The sequence below is a fragment of the Schistocerca gregaria genome, chromosome 4 (genome assembly GCF_023897955.1).
Source record: "Schistocerca gregaria isolate iqSchGreg1 chromosome 4, iqSchGreg1.2, whole genome shotgun sequence".
Taxonomy (NCBI): domain Eukaryota; kingdom Metazoa; phylum Arthropoda; class Insecta; order Orthoptera; family Acrididae; genus Schistocerca; species Schistocerca gregaria.
Window position 1 is genome coordinate 768,770,455 of NC_064923.1, and position 23,193 is coordinate 768,793,647.

The 23,193-nt window shown below is 42.3% G+C and overlaps 1 protein-coding gene across 3 annotated transcripts in view; it reads right to left on the minus strand.

Annotated features, from left to right (window-relative positions):
* LOC126266652 (putative fatty acyl-CoA reductase CG5065) overlaps window positions 1-23,193 on the minus strand; it is a 394,269-nt gene that overhangs the window by 182,751 nt on the left and 188,325 nt on the right. The gene's annotated exons all lie outside the window — the stretch shown is intronic.

Sequence of the window (23,193 nt, forward strand, 5' to 3'; positions counted from 1 at the left end):
CAGAAATGCATGGAAACAGCTCTTAAAAATGTATTTAATAACTTAAAGAGGCTACATGTTGTATAGACTGAATTAGCTGAACAATAAATAATTAGATAAACGTGTAACATAATAAGAGCAGTGGTATCCCAGATCATTACCCAACATTCCTCAGCATTGCCCTGGGATTTACTTTTTTTGTTTCATAAAGCTCCTTTGTGTACAATGAAGTACTATGACAGGGGAAGTAAACGAAGACCTTCTTGTTTTCCATTGCTTCACTAACATGGAAGAGAGCCATGTAGAACTGGCCATGCCTTGAACAACCAGTGTCAGGTCTTGTGCTTTGTTTATCACCATGGCGAACTTAAGTTCAACGGGAATTGTACACATTTGAAGGGAAACGGTAAACTGTCATGAAGAAATGGGATACAGAGTATAAAAACTCGCTCACCTGCGCCATCTCCCGTCCAAATTTCCTCTTCTATGGTGTTGTGTTAGAGAGAACGGTAACTTGAAGTCTCTGTGAGTAAAGGGTTATGAGAAGCGAGATAATGCACGATGTGCTCGGTCAGGGTTATATCATGTCTCCCTTTTGGAAGGAGTTTCCAAAAAGCGACTCAAAGCCTGAAGTTCTCGAGCTGCGGCAAGTGTCGCCTAACATCTTTACCGGATTCTTTGACAACGCAAACTCCTCAGTCTTTTACCTATTGCGGTGTATTCAGAAAAGACTTGACCGTTTTCTAGGCTTTTTACTCGTAAACGAAACGAAACGAATTCAAAAAGTAATGAGTAGGAACGAAATCAAGCAACAAACTTAGTAAATTCGTTTTTCGTAGCAAAGAATATAAATAAAAACTTTTTGAAAGGAATAAGGCAACGTCATTAAACTTGTAATACGCAACGCGAAATCATTAATACCGTGTATCCTAGCCAAGCGTATTCAATGTTAGTTTGTGTTCGTAAAGATGAGACTGCAGCACTTCATTCTGTCAATGACGTAAAATTCCGAAAATACATCTGTCACTGTATTAAAACAACTAACAGCCTCACGATTTGGTTATTTGGTGTACTACGCCATAATGATTAAATAAAACTTTAAATTACGATATTTCTTTTCGTCGCACAGTTTTGATGAAATGAAGCGTATACGTTGTCCCAAGCTTTCCTCAAGTTACCTGTGAAAATCCCTTGAAAATTTGTCAACAAGTTTTGTAAATTAGTGTGTTCAACTAGACTAACAGAGAGACACGACAGTTTTACAGTTCTGTAATTAGTACAGATTGTAAACTAAGCTCAAACACGTTGCTCGATTCACGAGTTCTTTTGTCGGTGATCGTTTGGTGTGGCACGCTGATTAGTTGTGCGGACAGCATGCCACGTGTCTTCGCGTTCGTTTTACTTTGAAAATTTCTTGAAAGTTTGATTTGAATACTTTGAAATTTCGCGATATAGAATGATTTCGTGTTCGTGAGTTCTGACCTTACATTAGACAGTCTTACGTAATTGCTTTGCGACCACGCGAACTTTAACGTTGGTCAAGAAATTTAGGGCAGCTGTGAATTATAATCTTTCGCTGCATTTATCATTTGTAATAGTGTGACAGACTTGATAGATGTACTGTCGCAATAGTGAATACGACTTACGAACTTTAGTTTCCATGTCGACTGCGAGATTTTTTCCGTTGTCAAACTGCTGTTTTTGAAGACTTAATGTTCAGCTGTATGAATTTTATTCACGCTTGCTGCTATATTTAAATGCTCTCCTCACACTGCATGACAACCTTTTCACAGCTTAGTTGTTTTTCTAATTATTTCTCATATTTCTTTAAGCTGTAAATCCATGTGAGGCCACCATTCACGTATATGCATATTCATTTAATAAATATTCTTTTGAATTGAACTTTAAACTATTAGGTTTAACCTACGCTATTATCCTATGTGAACTTTGTTAATTTTCTTATTTACAATTTCATTTGATTTCGCTAACCTGATCTGTCTGCTATTTAAAGATTTGATGAGTATATTTGTGTTAAAGAGATGGGCTCAGAGGTGATGGAGCACGACCGACCGACCTCGTCTGACTTATAGCGAGCCATGCTAATAAAGTTCTAGGTCGTGCATTTGTCCACATCAGCAACAGTTAAGTTTAAGCAGTGGTAATCTCACTTACAAGAAAATTAGAAACAACCTTTCCAGAAGAGAGAAGGTGTTGTATGATATCACAAGCTTATATGACAATACAGGACTGACTAAATAAGGGAAAGCTGTTAGTTGGGAGCAATGAGCACAAGGGTAATACAAAATAAAAGAACTAGAAGACAGCATTGCGGAAAGCGATGATGTACATGAAGATGAGACAGGAATGGTGATAATACAAGAAACAAGGCCGCTGGACCAGAGGATTCTCCATCAGTTTGTTAAAGATCCTTAAGAGAACACGCAACGACAAAATTATGCCATCTGATGTGCAACTTGTATGGGACAAGGGAAGTACAGTATAATCGGTCTAACAATCCATGATGGCAAAACACTGACACGAATTATCCATAGAAGAATGTAAGGACTGTAACCGCCGACCGCGATGAAGGTTATTCTGGGCACTAGAGCCCCAGAGGAATGTAGCAACACGTGAGGTATCACTCATCCAACAACGATATCTCAGAACGTAGGATGAAGGAAGGAAATCCTGCTGCTGGTGGAGACTTAAATTAAGCTTTTGGCAATACTGACTACAATACACCCTTTAAAATTCAGAAGGTACCAGGCGTAAAATACAGAGCGGGATGTGTCGTCTAAAACCTGTACAGGACCCAGACTGCAGGCGCCATCTGGTCAAAGGGCACGAAAAGGAAGAGGTATTGAGACGCGGGTGAAACGGTTTTACCATATCCACGATGTTGATGAATTTGTACATTGAACAAGCAGGGAAAGAAGACGGAGGTCAAAATTGGAAAAGCAGTTACAGTTCGAGGAGAAGACATAAAAACTTTTAAGACTTCCCGACAGAAGAATGTTGAAGATTAGATCTGCATCTGCATCAAAATGATTACTCTGCAATTCACAATTAAGTTCCTGGTATTGGGTTCATCGAACCACATTCTCCCTATTCCTCTACCGTTCCCCTGTAGAACAACACAGGGGAAAAACGACACTTAAGAGTTTCCGTGCGGACTCTGATGTCTCTGTTTTACTACGATTCATTTCTCCCTATGTAGAGGGGCATCAACAAACTATTTTAGCATTCGGAGGAGAAAGTTGATGATTGAAATTTTATAGGAAGATCCAGCCACAAAGAACAACGCCTGTGTTTTAATGGTTGCCACCCCAATTCGCCCTTCAAATTCGTGGCAGTGTCTCCCCTATTTTGTGACAATAAAAAACGAGCTGCCCCTCTTTGAACTTTTCCGATGTGCTTCGTCGATCCTGCCTGATGTGGATCCCACACAGATCTGCAGTACTATAGCAGAGGACAGACAAGCGTAGTGTCGGCAGTCTCTTTAGTCGACCTGTTGCATTTTCTAAGCATTGTACCAATAAACCGCAATCTCCGGTTCGCTTTCCCCACAGCGTTATCTATGTAATCGCTTCAATTTAAGGTTTTCCTAATTATAATTCATAAGTACCTTTATATTTGTGAGATGTGTCATGATCCGAAATTTAGAGGATTCCTTCCAGTACTGATGTGGATGACCACTCACTTTTCATCACTTAGAGTAAATTGCCACTTTTCCCACCATACAGACATCTTGTGTGAATCATTTTGCAATTGGTTTTGGTCATCTGAAGGCTTTATAAGACGCTAAGTAACAGCAGAGTCTTCAAACAACCTACGAATGCTGCTCAGAGTGTCTTTTAAGTCGTTTATATAGATCAGGAACAGCAGAGGGCCTATAACACTCCCTTGGGGAACGCCAGGTGTCTTTTACTCGATGACTTTCCGTCAATTACTACGAATTGCGGCCTTTCTGACAGGAAATTGCGAACACAGTCGCACAACTGAGATGATATCCCATATGCACGCAGTTTGATTAGAGAGGTCGCTTGTGAGGAACGGTGTCAAAAGCTTTCTAAAAATATAAAAATATATTTTTTAAATAAAGAAATAATTTTGATATCCCCTGTAGATAGCTCTCCCCACTTTTTTGAGAATATGAATTTCGTTGTATATCACAGGAACGATATTTTCTGAATCCGCGTCGGCTGCTTGTGAAAATTCGTTTTCTTCGAGGTAATTCCTAACGTTCGAATAGAGTATATTTTCCAAAATCTTACTGCAAATATACATTAGTGACTCATGCCTGTTTTCTTTCTTGAATATTGGTATGACCTGTGCAACTTTCCAGTCTTTGGATATGGATCTTTCTACAAGTGACAGGTTGTATATGATTGCTAACAAGGGAATCTCCCCATCGCACCCCCCTCAGATTTAGTTATAAGTTGGCACAGTGGCTAGGCCTTGAAAAACTGAACACAGATCAATCGAGAAAACAGGAAGAAGTTGTGTGCCACTATGAAAAATAAGCAAAATATACAAACTGAGTAGTCCATGCGCAAGATAGGCAACATGAATGACAATGTGACCTCAGAAGCGCCGTGGTCCCGTGGTTAGCGTGAGCAGCTGCGGAAGAAGTGGTCCTTGGTGCAAGTCTTCCCTCGGGTGAAAAGTTTATTTTCTTTATTTTCGCAAAGTTATGATCTGTCCGTTCGTTCATTGACATCTCTGTTCACTGTAATAACTTTAGTGTCTGTGTTTTGTGACCGCACCGCAAAACCGTGCGATTAGTAGACGAAAGGACGTGCCTCTCCAATGGGAACCGAAAACATTTGATCGCAAGGTCATAGGTCAACCGATTCCTCCACAGGAAAACACGTCTGATATATTCTATACGACACTGGTGACGGCATGTGCGTCACATGACAGGAATATATTGTCGACCCACCTAACTTGTATACTTGGCGAATGGACAAAAAGATTCTTCTACCTTGCCCGATTTAGGTTTCCTTGTGGGTGTGATAATCACTCCCAGAAAAGTGATGAAAACGTAAGAGTTTGTCACATAAACTGCAACAAATGAATGCAACAGTTTCACAATCGCAAAGTTTTCCCTGTGCTGTGTCAAAACATATGTTTTTAACGTTTTCAAATTTTTCCTTGTGTAGGCCGTCAAATCGTCCATATGTCCAAGCAAATCTAAACATGTCCTGGAATTTTGGAGAGCGAAATTGATTGTATAAAAAATTAAACCGTTCACTTGAGGGAAGACATGAACCAATGACCTCTCGTTTCGCAGCTGCTCACGCTAACCACGGGACCACGGCGCTCCTGAGCTCTTGTGCATGGACTACTCAGTTTGTATATTTTGCTTATTTTTTTCGTAGTTTCACACAACTGTTTTCTCGATTGATCTGTGTTCAGTTTTTCAAGGCCTATCCACTGTGCCCACTTGTTACTAAATCTGAGGGGGGTGGGATGGGGAGGTTCCCTTGTGAGTGCAGAGTTATTGTATCAGCATACTCTCAAAGGAAGCTAACTAGTATACAATATGGACCAGAGTCCTTGCCTTTATTAAGTGATTTCAGCTGCTTCGCTAGACCGAGCGTATCTAGGTCTAAGTTCCTCACGCTGGCAACTGTTCTTGACTCGAATTTCGGAAAATTTACTTCATCTGCTTTGGTGAGGTAAATTCGAAAAACTTTGTTTTACTTGCTCTGCTTTAATGTCGCTGTCATCAACAACATTGCCATTGCTATGTGTGTATTGGATAACTACTGATTCTCGTGTACTGAATCCACCTGAGGAAGAAGGAAATATATGGCAGAACTTCACTATAAGAAGGGATCGTCTGATGGGACGTATCCTGAGGTATCAAGGAATCTTCCATGTGGTAATGGTAAGAAGAGTTGAAGGTAAGAATTGTAAAGGAAGAGCAAGGTTCGACTATGGTTATCAGGTAGAAATGGATGTAAGCTGCAGTAATTACTCAAAGATGTAGAGGCCTGCACAGCGCAGACCAGCCTAGAGGAAGGCTTCAAAAGAGTCTTCTCACTGAGGAACATAAATTAACACACGCACGGAAGTTTGCAATTAGCTTGCAATTTTCTTTCGCCTTGTAGCATAACCGTTTGCATGCGCCTCGGTGGAAGTAATTCAAGGACTTATGTGTAATTAACATGATGTCCGGTAAAAGCCGGAACTACACGGATCCCTCGTGGGAAAGTACACACGCAAGTCACGTTTAGAAAATATGATACAATATGAAAGCCGTACAACTTGAGTCTCACACTAGGAATATCATTCCGCCAAGTCCACGTGCAGAAAACGGCGAAACTGCCTTTGACAGAGTACTGCATATGACGGCTGGGAACGAGCAGCAAGGAGAAGGTGGGACTATCCAGACATTCGTGTACCGACTCACTGATAACCGCTAAGGGAAAATTTGTTAACAGAAAGCGAAATATTGTGTTTTCAGATGAAAATATGTTTATTTTTCTACATACGCTCATTTCGCTTGAGTACATGTAGTCTCTTGTTTTTCTAGAACTGTACTATGTGGGGGGGGGGGGGGGGGGAGGGGGGGTACTTTTGTTACCACTGCACCTCCTTCCCCTCACCTGTTCCATTGGTGGCAGCGATTGGGATGGACGACTGACGGTAAACCACTGTGTGACCTTCAAGTTCTCTGATTTTCTCGTATGGTCATTTCGTATGTCACAATAAGTAATATATTCCCCTTCTCTTCTTTGAACCTACACCGTCGTAGTCTCAAAAGTGAACCTTTCCGTGATGCACAATACCACTTTTGTGGCGTCTACCACTGGAATTTGTTGATCACCTCCGCAACGCTCTTCCGCCGAGTAAACGACTGTATGACCAAACGCGTCGCTCTTTGTAGGATCGCGATTTGTTGTTTTATTCTCATTTGGTCGAGGTGCCATACTGTTGTTTAGAATGACTTTTCGCCTATTGTGCTAATCCAGCAGTAGCGGATATCGTCCCCTATTGATGCGTCATACGCGACATTTACAAGGTGACAATTACTGAACTATTTGAAATAAAACCATTATAATTTCTGAACGGTTTGCGCCAGGACGTCCAAACTGCACGGTTGGCCGCGGGGCATGAAGGGAATTAGTATACACAGGCATGGTCTCGTTTAGCAACGAAGCCCACTTTCATTTCGATGGGTTCCACAATAAGAAAAATTGGCGCACTTGAAGACTGAGAATCCGCATTTCGCAATCGAAAAATCTCTTCCCCTAAAAGGATGACTGTGTGCTGGTATGTCCAGTCACGGGATAAACTGTGCAATATTCCTTGATGGTACAGTGACTACCGAACGGTACGTGAAAGTCCTGGAACAAGATTTCATCACCATTATCTAAAATGACCCTCATTTCGACAATATGTGGCTCATGCAAGACAGTTCGACCCCACAGAAGCAGGAGAGTGATGTCCTGGAAGAGCACTTCGGGGGCCGCATCCTGGCTCTGGGGTATCCAGAGGCCGCCATATCCTCCACATCTGAACACCTGCGACTCCTTTTTGTGGGGCTATATTGAAGACAAGGTGCACAGCAAATACCTCAAAGCCATCGCTGAGATGAAAACAGCCATTCAGGAGGTCATCGACAGCATCGATGTTTTGACACTTCAGCGTGTCATACAGAATTTCGCTATTCGTCTGCGCAACATTAGCGCCAATGGTGGCAGGCATGTCGAACGTCATAACCCTAAAACCGAATATCTGTAATGATGTCGAATAGAGTGTGTGCACGCCACAATTTGTAACTAATTTACGTTTTTTTCATGTAGTTCAGTAATTGCCAGCCTGTATTTACGTTCAATGTCGGCTACCAGTCCAGCTATCGATCTTCTGCAGGCCTTCTTGCGTTTCGCTGAAGTCTTCTGGCGCTGCAGCCTTCCCACAGACAAAAGCACCGCCTGTGAGTAGCCTCACGCATCCTGCGACGGCATCTGTTAATACAAATTGTAAACAGTATCAGCTCTCTACAACACACCAGATATCACCCTACATCTGTCACTTTCGTTCAGCGAAGACTGACCTGTTGAGTTCCGTCTGCCCGGCCGCTGTGACCGAGCGGTTTTGGGCGCTTCAGTCCGGAACCGCGTGGTCGCTACGGTCGCAGGTTCGAATTCTGTCTTGGGCATGGATGTGTGTGATGTCCTAAGTTAGATTTAAGTAGTTCTAAGTCTAGAGGACTGATGACCTCAAGATGTTGAGTCCCATAGTGCTCAGAGCCATTTGAACCACTTGAGTTCTGCAAGCCAGTCCTGAAACCAGTCAAAGACTTAGTTCCATACTCTTATTTACTCAGCGACTGCATGAAACTGTACCTAGTGCCTTCTTGCCATTGTCTACAGTACTGTGGTTCTCATGTTCAAACAGAAAGAGGAGTTTTGCAATGTCTATGTGGAATCCAGGTTGATTTTAATAGTACACATATTCCAAAAATGGATCAAGTGACCCTGAGCACTATGAAACTTAACATCGGAGGTCATCAGTCCCCTAGAACTTAGAGCTACTTAAACTAACCTAAGGACATCACACACATCCATGCCGACGCTGGATTCGAAACTGCGACCGTAGCAGTCACGCGGTTCCAGACTAAAGCGCCTAGAACCGCTCGGCGGCCGCGGCCGGCTTCAATATCTTGATTTAGCTGAATGCTAAAATGTAAGTAGCCTTAATTATCAGATTTATCTTCAAGTTTATTGCTCTGCGGTTAATTGCGGAAGCTAAATTTATTGTCTTCTTCTGTCTGTGGTCAGGGACCTACGTTGTAACTATTATTATTGTTGGCCCGGATCTACCTGCCGGGTAGAAGTGTATTTCAATTTCATTCACGTTGTGCAAAAAGTATTTCATGTTGTTATTATGTCGTTGAGCACTGCCTTCAAGAACTGTACAGGACTGTAAATTTAAGTTTTGCTTAGTATTCATTTCTACATTGTCAGGAAGAATATTTTATTTTTAAATAATCCTTCAATAAAATTTTGTCCGTGCCTACACTTCCTTCAACTCGCAAGCCACTCTATCAAACCCTACACTACAAACGTCCTTGAGGAACTCCTTTACAGAAAAAAGTAGTGTCGCAAAGGAAATCTTTCAAGTTAGATTTGAATACTTGGGTTCTATCGCTCTATTCGTTCTGTACTGGTGGAAGCCTGCTGAACCCAGAAGTGACAATGAAATTTTCTGATAAGCACACAGCTTTCCGTACAGTGATTAAGGAAGTGTTCTCCGGGCGCAAATCGTTTCTGTGTCTAATGCTCTCTGAATTAATGCTGCAGTACTTTCTGCTGAACGTGTCAACAACAAATCCCATGACGGAGTATATGTACAGTGACGTCAGAGATGGAATAACCACTATACAACGTATGTGGGCATTCACCGAAATGAGTTTTATAGTGAAAAATAGTTGCTAATTGATGCTCTCTCCCAGTGACATGAAAAATACGAGTCAATAATATTCTTCGCAGGTGCACATACACACATGAATATAAACTTTGTAGCACTCCTTTATTCCGAAGTTCACATCACACAAATCAAAAACCGGTAGTGTGGCATGCCTATTTATTCACTTACAATGTGCCAGAATCCTCAAATCAAAAACACATCATCTGTTTACCGAAAAAATGGTCTGTTTGCCAAGGGAGGTTTTTTACGTCACTCCTGACCAAAGTGAATACCTGGTGAAATGCTCTCTTGCTCTGGTGCAGGCTTAAATCCCTCATGGCATAACACGAATTGATCATCAAGCCACCCCTGACTCAAATAGTGCTACTCTTCAATGGAGATTCTGCGCCAGTCATGCAGAGTAAGTCCAAGCCCAAAAACAACTCGTTTCAATCGACCCGACGCGTGTCCGATTGGGTTAATATCTGGGGAGCGGGCAGACCATCCCATTCTGGTGACCCTGGCATCCTGAACAAACGTGTTCAGGAGAACAGCACGGTGAGCACCCTAGTTACTGTACATCAAGATGAAAACGTCACCGAACTGTTACTGATATAGTCCCACTATTGACCGCACAAACTCGTCCTTGCACCGTAGAGCAGTGAGATTGCCCTCAGCAACCACAAGAGTTGCGTGGTGGCCCGACGTTATGCCACCCCAGAACATTGGTCCACAAGTCAAACAGTGTTGGGGGGCATTCGATATTACCGAGATGTCGCCAGACACGTTTTCTATAATTATCAGGGGACAAACATCCGAGTTTCGTCCGTAAACAACACCTGACGCCAATCCTGGGGCGTCCATTCTGTATGATTTTTGTCCATCTCTAACGGAGCCCACAGCGTTGTGGTATATGACGTAGCGCTTACCACGGTCGTCGGGAATGGAGATCCACATCATGCAGTGATCTCCTAACAGTTTGATACGATTCAAGACATACTGTGATGTCCAATTCAGTTCTGGAGCAGTCAACTGACGGTTTCTTTGACCCAGATGTCGCAGATATCGATCGTGCTGTGCGCCTGTCGAACATAGACGACCTGTGCTGTCAAGGCCCTCAACACTGTCAGTTGGAACAATTCCATGTCCGCACCTCGTCACTTCGAGTTTGAATAACGGGTAGAGCAACTTCCCTTGTTGAGAAGCCTTTCTGCGCTTAATGTGGTGGGAGGGCCCGATCATTGGTAGCGATTATGCGTGCTCTGATGAACGTTCACTCTACTGTTCCACAGACGTCTCTAAAGCGTCCCTATTGGTGTTTACTTTCAACTGGAATGCTGCAATTCACTTGAGTGTGGAATTCTACCGGTAGGTAGCGCTAATGGTAACTGTGTGTATGTTTCCAAGCAACATTAGGGGTGACCTGCCGATCGGTACACGGAACGGTTACAGCAGTATGACACATCAGCGCGATGCTACATTTTTTTATGTATGTAGCTGCCGCAAGATACGATACTATAGAAGGTAATAGAGTGAAGTTTGCAAAGTAAACAAGACTTGGTATTTCACTGTTGAAGATAGCTGCATTAAGTTTGTATCCAGTATCCATGAACACTGATCGTCACTACTTCCTTCCTCCATTCTTCCTTTCATTTCCGAACAGCACCGTAAGTACATTCGTACAGTCTTCTGCTGGTTTTATGCGGCCCGCCACGAATTCCACTTCTGTGGCAAACTCTTCATCCCACAGTAGCACTTGTAACTTTCGTCCTCAATTATTGATGGATGTGTTCCAATCTCTCTCTTTCTCTCCACTTTTTGCCCTCTACTACCACGAAAGTCTTTCCCTGTCGTCTTAACAGGTGTCCTATCATGCTGTCCCTTCTCCTCGTCATTGTTTTCCGCATATTCCTTTCCTTTCGGATTCTGCGCAGAATCTCCTCATTTCTCACCTTATCAGTCCACCTATTTATCAACAATCTCGTGTAGAACCACATGTGAAATGCTTCGATTCTCCTCTGTTCCGGTTTTTCCACAGTCCATGTTTCACTACCATACAATGCTCAGCTCCAGACGTACTTGCGGCCGGACTGGCCGAGCGGTTCTAGGGGCTACAGTCTGGAACCGCGCGACCGCTACGGTCGCGGGTTCGAATCCTACCTCGGGCATGGATGTGTGTGATTTGTTTAGGTTAGTTAGATTTAAGTAGATCTAGGGGACTGATGACCTCAGATGTTAAGTCCCATAACGCTCACAGCCATCTGAACCATGCAGATGTACTTCCTCAGAAATTCCTTCCTCAAATTAAGGCGTATGTTTGACAGTAGTAGACTTCTTTTCCCCAGAAATGACCTTTTTGGCAATCCTAGTCTGCTTTTGCTGTCCTCCTTGCTCTGTCTGTCATTGATTGTTTTGCTGCCTAGGTAGCAGATTTACTTAACTTCATCTACTTCGTGACAATCAACCCTGATGTTAAGTTTCTCGCTGTTCTCATTTGTGCTACTTCTGATTACTTTCGTCATTCTTCGACTTACTTTTAGTCAACATTGTGTACTGATTAAACTGTTCATTCCATTCAGCAGATCATGTAATTCTTCTCAACTTTCACCCAGGATAACAATATCATAAGCGAATCATGTGATTGATATCCTTTCATCTTGAATTTTGACTCCAGTACTGAACCATTCTTTTATTTCCGTCACTGCTTCTTCGACGTACAGACTGAACAGTAGACTACATCACTCTCTTATACCCTTTTTAATCCGAGCACTTCGTTCTTGGTCGTCCACTCTTATTATTCTCCCTTGGGTCTCGTACATATTGTGTACGAACCATCTCTACCTATAGCTTCCTCCTATTTTTCTGAGAATTTCGAACATCTTCCATCATTTTACATTGTATAGCGCTTGTTGCAAGTCAACAAATCCAATGAACTTGTCTTGATTTTTCTTTAGTCTTGCTTCTATTATCAACCTCAACTTAAGAATTGCCTCTTTTGGACCTATACCTTAACTAAAGCAAACTTATCGTCATATAACACACGCCCAATTTTCCTTTCCATTCTTCTGTATATTATTCTAATCAGCAACTTGGATATATGAGATGTTAAGTTGGTTGTACGATAATACTCGCACTTTCCAGCTCTTGTAGTATTCTGAATTGTGAGGATGGTATTTTTCAGAAAGTCCGATGGCGTGTTGCCAGATTCATACATTCTACACACCAGCATCTAATTTAGTACACGAAAATTCACGACGATGGAAGTATCAATACGCACGGTGGTCAAAGTAGTGGACGTAGGCGAGAGCTGTGAACGGATGAACCCACCTACGCACGCATGGCTTCCGAGAAAAGTGCAGAAAAGCAGGCTGAGAGGGCCGGTGCGTTGGGAAACCAGTGGCGGCTTTCATTCTCGCACGCACACTGCGGGAGGCTGCCCGGTGAGCAAACAGCAGACCCGCTTTCGGCGCGGCGCGGCGCGCGGACCACGTGCTGTGCTGTGCTGTGCTGTGCTGTGCTGTACCGGGCTTTCGCAACCACTGCCGGGCCTCGCCTCCGGACCGCTTCCTAGCCCGCCTTAACGAGTTACGACACTCAGAGACGCAAACGTCCAGGGCACTCTGTGAAGTAGCGTCCGGACACTTCAGTTGCCAAACAACTACAGCAGAACTTCCTTTGACAATAAGACTTGATGATTCCTAGCAGATTCCTTGTTCTTGTGGTCGTTAGTCCGAAGACTGGCTCATGCACCTATCCACGCTGATCTATTCTGTGCAAGCTTTTTCAAGGTAACTACATTTCAACCACTTTGCTAAGTTCAAGTGTCGATGTGCTTTACAATTTCTACCGCTTGTAAGATGGTCATGTCATTTTTGTTTTTGTACGTTACCGATGTGCACTTCAGAGAGAGAGACCAAGTTACGTTACTGTTAAACAGTCTTTGTAATTGTCGTGGCACAGTCTCTCTCTCTGCGCAGACTGATATATTCTTAGTTGAAGTGTGGTAGGTGATGGACGTATTCAGTAGTGCTTAGTTAACTGTTTAATGTATCTGTTAAATGAGGAAAGACTGATTGTAAAGGACAGCAAAGATGAATATGGCGTATATATCAGAAAGCGAGAAGGTTTTTTTTTTTTTAAAAAAAAAAAAGAAAGAAAAGAGAAGTCTGAGTTAAGACTGCAGCATTGTGCACCTAATGGCGAAATGATTATCGGCAGCTACTTAACTTTGTTCACTTCGTCAGAGATGAAAGGATGACCACTCCACTTCCCTGAATCATGCATTAAGATACCAACTGATTAAGCTGTTTGATTTTTATAGGAGTTCCCTGTTAACACTGTACACTTTTTAAAACATTGTTCATGTTGTTAGGCATAGTATTGTTTAGACCAATATTATATGTGAAGCCCATGCGAAGTTACACTCTGTCTTTTTGAAAACATACTTCACTATAAAATTGTTGTCTCGGCATGGCAAAATGGTTCAAATGGCTCTGAGCACTAAGCAACTTAATTTCTGAGGTCATCAGTCGCCTAAAATTAGAACAAATTAAATCTAACTAACCTAAGGACATCACACACATCCATGCCCGAGGCAGACCGTAGCGGTCGCGCGGTTCCAGACAGTAGCGCCTAAAACCGCTCGCCACACCGGCCGGCTTGGCATAGCATTTCATGTTGTTGTTGTTGTCTTCAGTCCTGAGACTGGTTTGATGCAGCTCTCCATGCTACTCTATCCTGTGCAAGCTGCTTCATCTCCCAGTACCTACTGCAACCCACATCCTTCTGAATCTGCTTAGTGTATTCATCTCTCGGTCTCCCTCTACGATTTTTACCCTCCACGCTGCCCTCCAATGCTAAATTTGTGATCCCTTGATGCCTCAGAACATGTCCTACCAACCGATCCCTTCTTCTAGTCAAGTTGTGCCACAAACTTCTCTTCTCTCCAATCCTATTCAATACCTCCTCATTAGTTATGTGATCTACCCATTTAATCTTCAGCATTCTTCTGTAGCACCACATTTCAAAAGCTTCTATTCTCTTCTTGTCCAAACTATTTATCGTCCATGTTTCACTTCCATACATGGCTACACTCCAAACAAATACTTTCAGAAACGACTTCCTGATACATAAATCTATATTCGATGTTAACAAATTTCTCTTCTTCAGAAACGCTTTCCTTGCCATTGCCAGTCTACATTTTATATCCTCCCTACTTCGACTATCATCAGTTATTTTACTTCCTAAATAGCAAAACTCCTTCACTACTTTAAGTGTCTCATTTCCTAATCTAATTCCCTCAGCATCACCCGATTTAATTTGACTACATTCCATTATCCTAGTTTTGCTTTTGTTGATGTTCATCTTATATCCTCTTTTCAAGACACTGTCCATTCCGTTCAACTGCTCTTCCAAGTCCTTTGCCGTCTCTGACAGAATTACAATGTCATCGGCGAACCTCAAAGTTTTTACTTCTTCTCCATGAATTTTAATACCTCCTCCAAATTTTTCTTTTGTTTCCTTTACTGCTTGCTCAATATACAGATTAAATAACATCGGGGAGAGGCTACAACCCTGTCTCACTCCTTTCCCAACCACTGCTCCCCTTTCATGCCCCTCGACTTTAATAACTGCCATCTGGTTTCTGTACAAATTGTAAATAGCCTTTCGCTCCCTGTATTTTACCCCTGCCACCTTTAGAATTTGAAAGAGAGTATTCCAGTCAACATTGTCAAAAGCTTTCTCTAAGTCTACAAATGCTAGAAACGTAGGTTTGCCTTTTCTTAATCTTTCTTCTAAGATAAGTTGTAAGGTCAGTATTGCCTCACGTGTTCCAACATTTCGACGGAATCCAAACTGATCCTCCCCGAGGTCTGCATATACCAGTTTTTCCATTCGTCTGTAAAGAATTCGCGTTAGTATTTTGCAGCCGTGGCTTATTAAACTGATAGTTCGGTAATTTTCACATCTGTCAGCACCTGCTTTCTTTGGGATTGGAATTATTATATTCTTCTTGAAGTCTGAGGGTATTTCGCCTGTCTCATACATCTTGCTCACTAGCTGGTAGAGTTTTGTCAGGACTGATTCTCCCAAGGCCGTCAGTAGTTCTAATGGAATGTTGTCTACTCCGGTGGCCTTGTTTCGACTCAGGTCTTTCAGTGCTCTGTCAAACTCTTCACGCAGTATCGTATCTCCCATTTCGTCTTCATCTACATCTTCTTCCATTTCCATAATATTGTCCTCAAGTACATCGCCCTTGTATAAACCTTCTATATACTCCTTCCACCTTTCTGCCTTCCCTTCTTTGCTTAGAACTGGGCTGCCATCTGAGCTCTTGATATTCATACACATGGTTCTCTTCTCTCCAAAGGTCTCTTTAATTTTCCTGTAGGCAGTATCTATCTTACCCCTAGTGAGATAAGCTTCTACATCCTTACATTTGCCCTCTAGCCATCCCTGTTTAGCGATTTTGCACTTCCTGTCGATCTCATTTTTGAGACGTTTGTATTCCTTTTTGCCTGCTTCATTTACTGCATTTTTATATTTTCTCCTTTCATCAGTTAAATTCAATATTTCTTCTGTTACCCAATGATTTCTAATAGCCCTCTGCTGCCTTCACTACTTCATCCCTCAGAGCTACCCATTCTTCTTCTACTGTATTTCTTTCCCCTATTCCTGTCAATTGTTCCCTTATGCTCTCCCTGAAACTCTGTACAACCTCTGGTTCTTTCAGTTTATCCAGGTCCCATCTCCTTAATTTCCCACATTTTTGCAGTTTCTTCAGTTTTAATCTACAGGTCATAACCAATAGATTGTGGTCAGAGTCCACATCTGCCCTTGGAAATGTCTTACAACTTACAACCTGGTTCCTAAATCTCTGTCTTACCATTATATAATCTATCTGATACCTTTTAGTATCTCCAGGGTTCTTCCACGTATACAACCTTCTTTCATGATTCTTAAACCAAGTGGTAGCTATGATTAAGTTGTGCTCTGTGCAAAATTCTACTAGGCGGCTTCCTATTTCATTTCTTAGCCCCAATCCATACTCACCTACTATGTTTCCTTCTCTCCCTTTTCCTACACTCGAATTCCAGTCACCCATTACTATTAAATTTTCGTCTCCCTTCACTATCTGAATAATTTCTTTTATTTCATCGTACATTTCATCAATTTCTTCATAATCTGCAGAGCTAGTTGGCATATAAACTTGTACTACTGTAGTAGACGTGGGCTTCGTATCTATCTTGGCCACAACAATGCGTTCACTATGCTGTTTGTAGTAGCTTACCCGCATTCCTATTTTCCTGTTCATTATTGAACCTACTCCTGCATTACCCCTATTTGATCTTGTGTTTATAACCCTGCAGTCACCTGACCAGAAGTCCTGTTCCTCCTGCCACCGAACTTCACTAATTCCCACTATATCTAACTTCAACCTATCCATTTCCCTTTTTAAATTTTCTAACCTACCTGCCCGATTAAGGGATCTGACATTCCACGCTCCGATCCGTAGAACGCCAGTTTTCTTTCTCCTGATAACGACATCCTCCTGAGTAGTCCCCGCCCGGAGATCCGAATGGGGGACTATTTTACCTCCGGAATATTTTACCCAAGAGGATGCCATCATCATTTAATCATACAGTAAAGCTGCATGTCCTCGGGAAAAATTACGGCTGTAGTTTCCCCTTGCTTTCAGCCGTTCGCAGTACCAGCACAGCAAGGCCGTTTTGGTTAATGTTGCAAGGCCAGATCAGTCAATCATCCAGACTGTTGCCCCTGCAACTACTGAAAAGGCTGCTGCCCCTCTTCAGGAACTACACGTTTGTCTGGCCTCTCAACAGATACCCCTCCGTTGTGGTTGCACCTACGGTACGGCCATCTGTATCGCTGAGGCACGCAAGCCTCCCCACCAACGGCAAGGTCCATGGTTCATGGGGGGTTTCATAGGAATAATTATTCTCTCAATTCCACTGCTTGTCATTACGCATTATCACATCTCACAGTTTGAAAATAGCTTGGAAATTTTATTTAGAAACAGAGGTCTAGCTTAGCCGCTGGCTGCTTGCTGCTTTGGTTTCGAGAAATCTGCAACAGTGTTGTCAAGACGCAATAAGTGGGAATGTTGATTAAGTTCAGATACTAGTTATACGTCAGTTGCGCATTTAATATAAAGACAAGGTGCAATCGGGTCAGTTACCGTTCAATTCAAATTAGGTTCTCTTTAGTCAAAAGTTAGCATCCGATTTTAACTTTGATAACAGTTAAAGAGTACATCGTTTTGATAATACTTAGACTGCAAAGTTCTAATGCCAATTCTTTACCGACGAATGGAAAAACTTGTAGAAGCCGATCTCGGGGAAGATCAGTTTGGATTCCGTAGAAATGTTGGAGGAGGAGGAGGAGATTAGTGTTTAACGTCCCGTCGACAACGAGGTCATTAGAGACGGAGCGCAAGCTCGGGTGAGGGAAGGATGGGGAAGGAAATCGGCCGTGCCCTTTCAAAGGAACCTTCCCGGCATTTGCCTGAAGCGATTTAGGGAAATCACGGGAAACCTAAATCAGGATGGCCGGAGACGGGATTGAACCGTCGTCCTCCCGAATGCGAGTCCAGTGTGCTAACCACTGCGCCACCTCGCTCGGTTAGAAATGTTGGAACACGTGAGGCAATACTGACCCAACGACTTATATTAGAAGAAAGATTACGGAAAGGCAAACCTACGTTTCTAGCATTTGTAGAGAAAACTTTTGACAATGTTGACTGGAATGCTCTCTTTCAAATTCTAAAGGTGGCAGGGGTAAAACACAGGGAGCGAAAGGCTATTTATAATTTGTACAGAAACCAGATGGCAGTTATAAGAGTAGAGGGACATGAAAGGGAAGCAGTGGTTGAGAAGGGAGTGAGACAGGGTTGTAGGCCCTCCCGATGTTATTCAATCTGTATATTGAGCAAGCAGTGAAGGAAATAAAAGAAAAATTCGGTGTAGGTATTAAAATCCATGGAGAAGAAATAAAAACTTTGAGGTTCGCAGATGACATTGTAATTCTGTCAGAGACAGCAAAGGACTTGGAAGAGCAGTTGAACAGAATGGATAGTGTCTTGAAAGGAGGATATAAGATGAACATCAACAAAAGCAAAACTAGGGTAATGGAATGTAGTCGCATGAAGTCGGGTGATGCTGAGGGTATTAGATTAGGAAATGAGACACTTAAAGTAGTAAAGGAGTTTTGCTATTTGGGGAACAAAATAACTGATAATGGTCGAAGTAGAGAGGATATAAAATGTAGACTGGCAATGGCAAGGAAAGCGTTTCTGAAGAAGAGAAATTTGTTAACATCGGAAATAGATTTAAGTGTCAGGAAGACATTTCTGAAAGTATTTGTATGGAGTGTAGCCATGTATGGAAGTGAAACATGGACGATAAATAGTTTGGACAAGAAGAGAATAGAAGTTTTCGAAGTGTGGTGCTACAGAAGAATGCTGAAGATTAGATGGGTAGATCACATAACTGATGCGGAGGTATTGAATGGAATTGGGGAGAAGAGGAGCTTGTGGCACAGCTTCACTAGAAGAAGGTATCGGTTGGTAGGACATGTTCTGAGGCGTCAAGGGATCACCAATTTAGTATTGGAGTGCAGCATGGAGGGTAAAAATCGAAGAGAGAGACCAAGAGATGACTACACTAAGCAGATTCAGAAGGATATAGACTGCAGTAGGTACTGGTAGATGAAGAAGCTTGCACAGGATATAGTAGCATGGAGAGCTGCATCAAACCAGTCTCAGGACTGAAGACCACATCAAGAACAGACGTGATGCGAGCAAATGGCAACAAACATAAGCAATCTCATCAATATAGACAAAGCCTAATACAATTGTAATTGTACAGTTCCTAAGTGGCTGCTGATCGCTCGTAGAACGGCTAGTCTTCAACAAGGCCGCGGCTCTTCGCGCAGAGGCCGCTCCTGTCTCCATGTCGTCCTAGAGACTGGTCGGTCATTGTACTACTGGCTGACGTCTTCTTCACAGCCCCCTCTGCTCTGACCGTCGTGCCGGCACTTAAATTTACGTCGGAACAGCAGTGATGACAATCCTACCGCAAATCCTGTGAATTACGTGCCGTTATACGATTTCTCTGCAGAAGATAAAACAGAAACTGCAGAGTTCTCACATTTTACTGCAAGTACCTCACAAAGGGTTGAGGATGAACATGTTTCTCTTATCGATCATCACAACAGCAAAACTATTGATATTGTTCACAAGTAATCACACAAGAATATCGAACATAAAAGTGCCAAAACATCTAAAAAACGCAGGAAGTATACGTGGAAAACAAAGAACTTTTCCCTCACTAAGGAACAGGAAACGTAGATTATTCTAAGGAAATAAAATGATTTCGGACTGCTTTACTATTTGCTTGATATTTTAGTCAGAAATTCCTGGATCCTTTATAAGGAACTACTATTGAAGAAGAAACCTTCTGAGCAACCACTGAATTAGACATAATTCAGGATGGACAAGGGTAGAACAAGCAATATAATTCAGCAACAACCAGGGACAAAAAAGAAAAGGTGACCCAGGGTTTCTGTCTCACACAGAGATACACGCAGTTACTGACGACCACTGACTGCGCTTACTGGAACGCAGAAGGAAATCGCCGCACGTGTTCTGGATGTCGTGAGTATACATTCGTTTCTTGCGCAACATGTGATGTGTACTTTCGTTTCAACAAAGGCAAGAGCGACTACACCAGTTTGCACCAGTTGGCGGGAAACTTCACTCAGTGCTTTTACTTTGGATAGAACATTGATCAAAATTCAGACAAGATGTTACTACAGCAAATTTTGTACAGGAGCGTAACGATGAACAGTTTGGACACGAAGAGACTAACAGCTTTGGAGCTGTGATACTGCAAGACAATGCTGAAGATTAGGTGGGTAAATCGAATTATAAGCGGAGAGATACTGAACCGGATTGGCAGAAAATAAATTTATGCCTGAACATGAGGATAAGGCGGGACTGATAACACATTCGAAAGCTTCAGAGAATAGATAATCTGGTAATCAAATGAAGCGTAGGGTGTAAGGCACGCACTATATGTTTCTGTATGGAATGTAGCCCAGAATTAACTCCCACGCTATAAAAGTCTAAGTATTACCAAAACGATGTACTCTTTAACTGTTATCCAAGTTAAAATCGGATGCTAACTTTTGACTAAACAGAACCTAATTAGAATTGAACGGTAACTGATCCGAATGCAGCTTGTCTTTATATTAAATGCGCAACTGACGTAAAGCTCTTATCTGAACTTAATCGACATTCCCACTTACCTTGCCTCTTGACAACACTGTTGCACATTTCTCGAAACCACAACAGCAAGCAGCAAGCAGGCAGCGGCTAAGCTAGACCTCTGTTTCTAAATAAAACTGATAGTTCGGTAATTTTCGCATCTGTCAACATCTGCTTTCTTTGGGATTGGAATTATTGTACTCTTCTTGAAGTCTGAGGGTATTTCGCCTGTCTCATACATCTTGCTCACCAGATGGTAGAGTTTTGTCAGCACTGGCTCTCCCAAGGCTGTCAGTAGTTCTAATGGAATGTTGTCTACTCTGGGGGCCTTGTTTCGACTCAGGACTTTCAGTGCTCTGTCAAACTCTTCACGCAATATCGTATCTCCCATTTCATCTTCATCTACATCCTCGTCCATTTCCATAATATTGTCGGCCGGCCGAAGTGGCCGTGCGGTTGTAGGCGCTGCAGTCTGGAACCGCGAGACCGCTACGGTCGCAGGTTCGAATCCTCCCTCGGGCATGGATGTGTGTGATGTCCTTAGGTTAGTTAGGTTTAACTAGTTCTAAGTTCTAGGGAACTAATGACCTCAGCAGTTGAGTCCCATAGTGCCATAGAGCCAGCCATAATATTGTCCTCAAGTACATCGCCCTTGTATAGACCCTCTATATACTCCTTCCACCTTTCTGCTTTCCCTTCTTTGCTTAGAACTGGGTTTCCATCTGAGCCCTTGATAGTCATACAAGTGGTTCTCTTTTCTCCAAAGGTCTCTTTAATTTTCGTTTAGGCATTATCTATCTTACCCCTAGTGAGATAAGCCTCTATATCCTTACATTTGTCCTCTAGCCATCCCTGCTTAGCCATTTTGCACTTCCTGTCGATCTCATTTTTGAGACGTTTGTATTCCTTTTTGTCTGCTTCATTTACTGCATTTTTATACTTTTTCCTTTCATCAATTAAATTCAATATTTCTTCTCCTACCCAAGGATTTCTGCTAGCCCTCGTCTTTTTACCTACTTGATCCTCTGCTGCTTTCACTGCTTCATCCCTCAAACTTACCCATTTTGCTTCTACTGTATTTCTTTCCCCAACTCCTGTCAATTGTTCCCTTATGATCTCCCTGAAACTCAGTACAACCTCTGGTTCTTTCAGTTTATCCCGGTCCCATCTCCTTAAATTCCCACTTTTTTTCAGTTTCTTCAGTTTTAATCTACAGTTCATAACCAATAGATTGTGGTCAGAGTCCACATCTGCCCCTGGAAATGTCTTACAATTTAAAACCTGGTTCCTAAATCTCTGTCTTGCCATTATATAATCTATCTGATATCTTTTAGTGTCACGTCTGTACATCACAGTTAAGTATTATAATCATTTCCTTTTGTAATAAACTTCATTAATACGATTTACTTGAATTGTTGTATAGCGAACCGAGAAGCAGGTTTCCGAGGCTCCCCATATTCGACATGTAGGCAGGACACAACAACTGCAACTGCCAAAGCCACTGAGTTCATAACTACTCCCATAAGGCAAATGTAATAGCTGCTTTACGCCTTCTGTAGCAGGGCCTTTCTTCAAAATACCACTGTGATTGAATAATCGATCCATAACCTAAAAATAAGATTCAAATAGTAATGATTGCCACCCCAAAAAATAACATCAAACACAAAAAACAAACCACTTGATGAGAACAGTTAAACAGAAATCGTGACAAGGCAAAATAACCTGATCAGTGCTGTCTTCCAGTATTCTCGCAATGTTGCACATGTTGTAAAATCCAAATCTGAATGATTTGCATAGGTTTTCTTGTGATATACGGTTCTAAATACACCTACTTTAATCTGTGAGATTTTTTCCTTCTTCCTAAACTGGGTCTTGATGAGACAAACACAGACTGAAACTATGGAGAATTGGCATTCACCCAAATTCGCATTCACCCACAGAGGTTACCAAAGTCCGCGGTGTACCCCCAAGTGCTAAGCACTGTAAGGCAGAGACACTCTGTGAGCTTCGTTGCACCTGTGAAACTCGGACTACCAGTATAAGTGCACAAAGCAATTTACAATTCATTTTGCAGATCTGCACTATGCATTTAAGAGATAGCGTTGATCTTTGAATTTTTATCATAGCTCTAAGCAGTGGCACATCAAGAAAATTATCGCTGCCGTCAGGTCTTCCGACCACAGATTCTTGTGTGAAGCTTGGCTGGGTCGCTACCTCGATATACGAAGGTTGGAACTTAAATAGTGGCAACTATTTATTCACATCCGATGTTTGCACTTGTTACTGTCCTAGAAAGTAGTCGCCAGCGTTGTGTAGAACCCGTTGCCAGCGGTGTTGAAGGCGTAGTATACCGTTAACAGAGGCTGTTCTATTGATGGTGAGAATGGAGCAGTCTGCTGCCTGTCGAATCTTTCTAACAGTTCTGAAGCGAATGCCTCGAAGTGGATCCCTCATCTTCGGAATCAAACAAATCGGGTAGTATGGCGGACGGCACAGTACTTCACAGT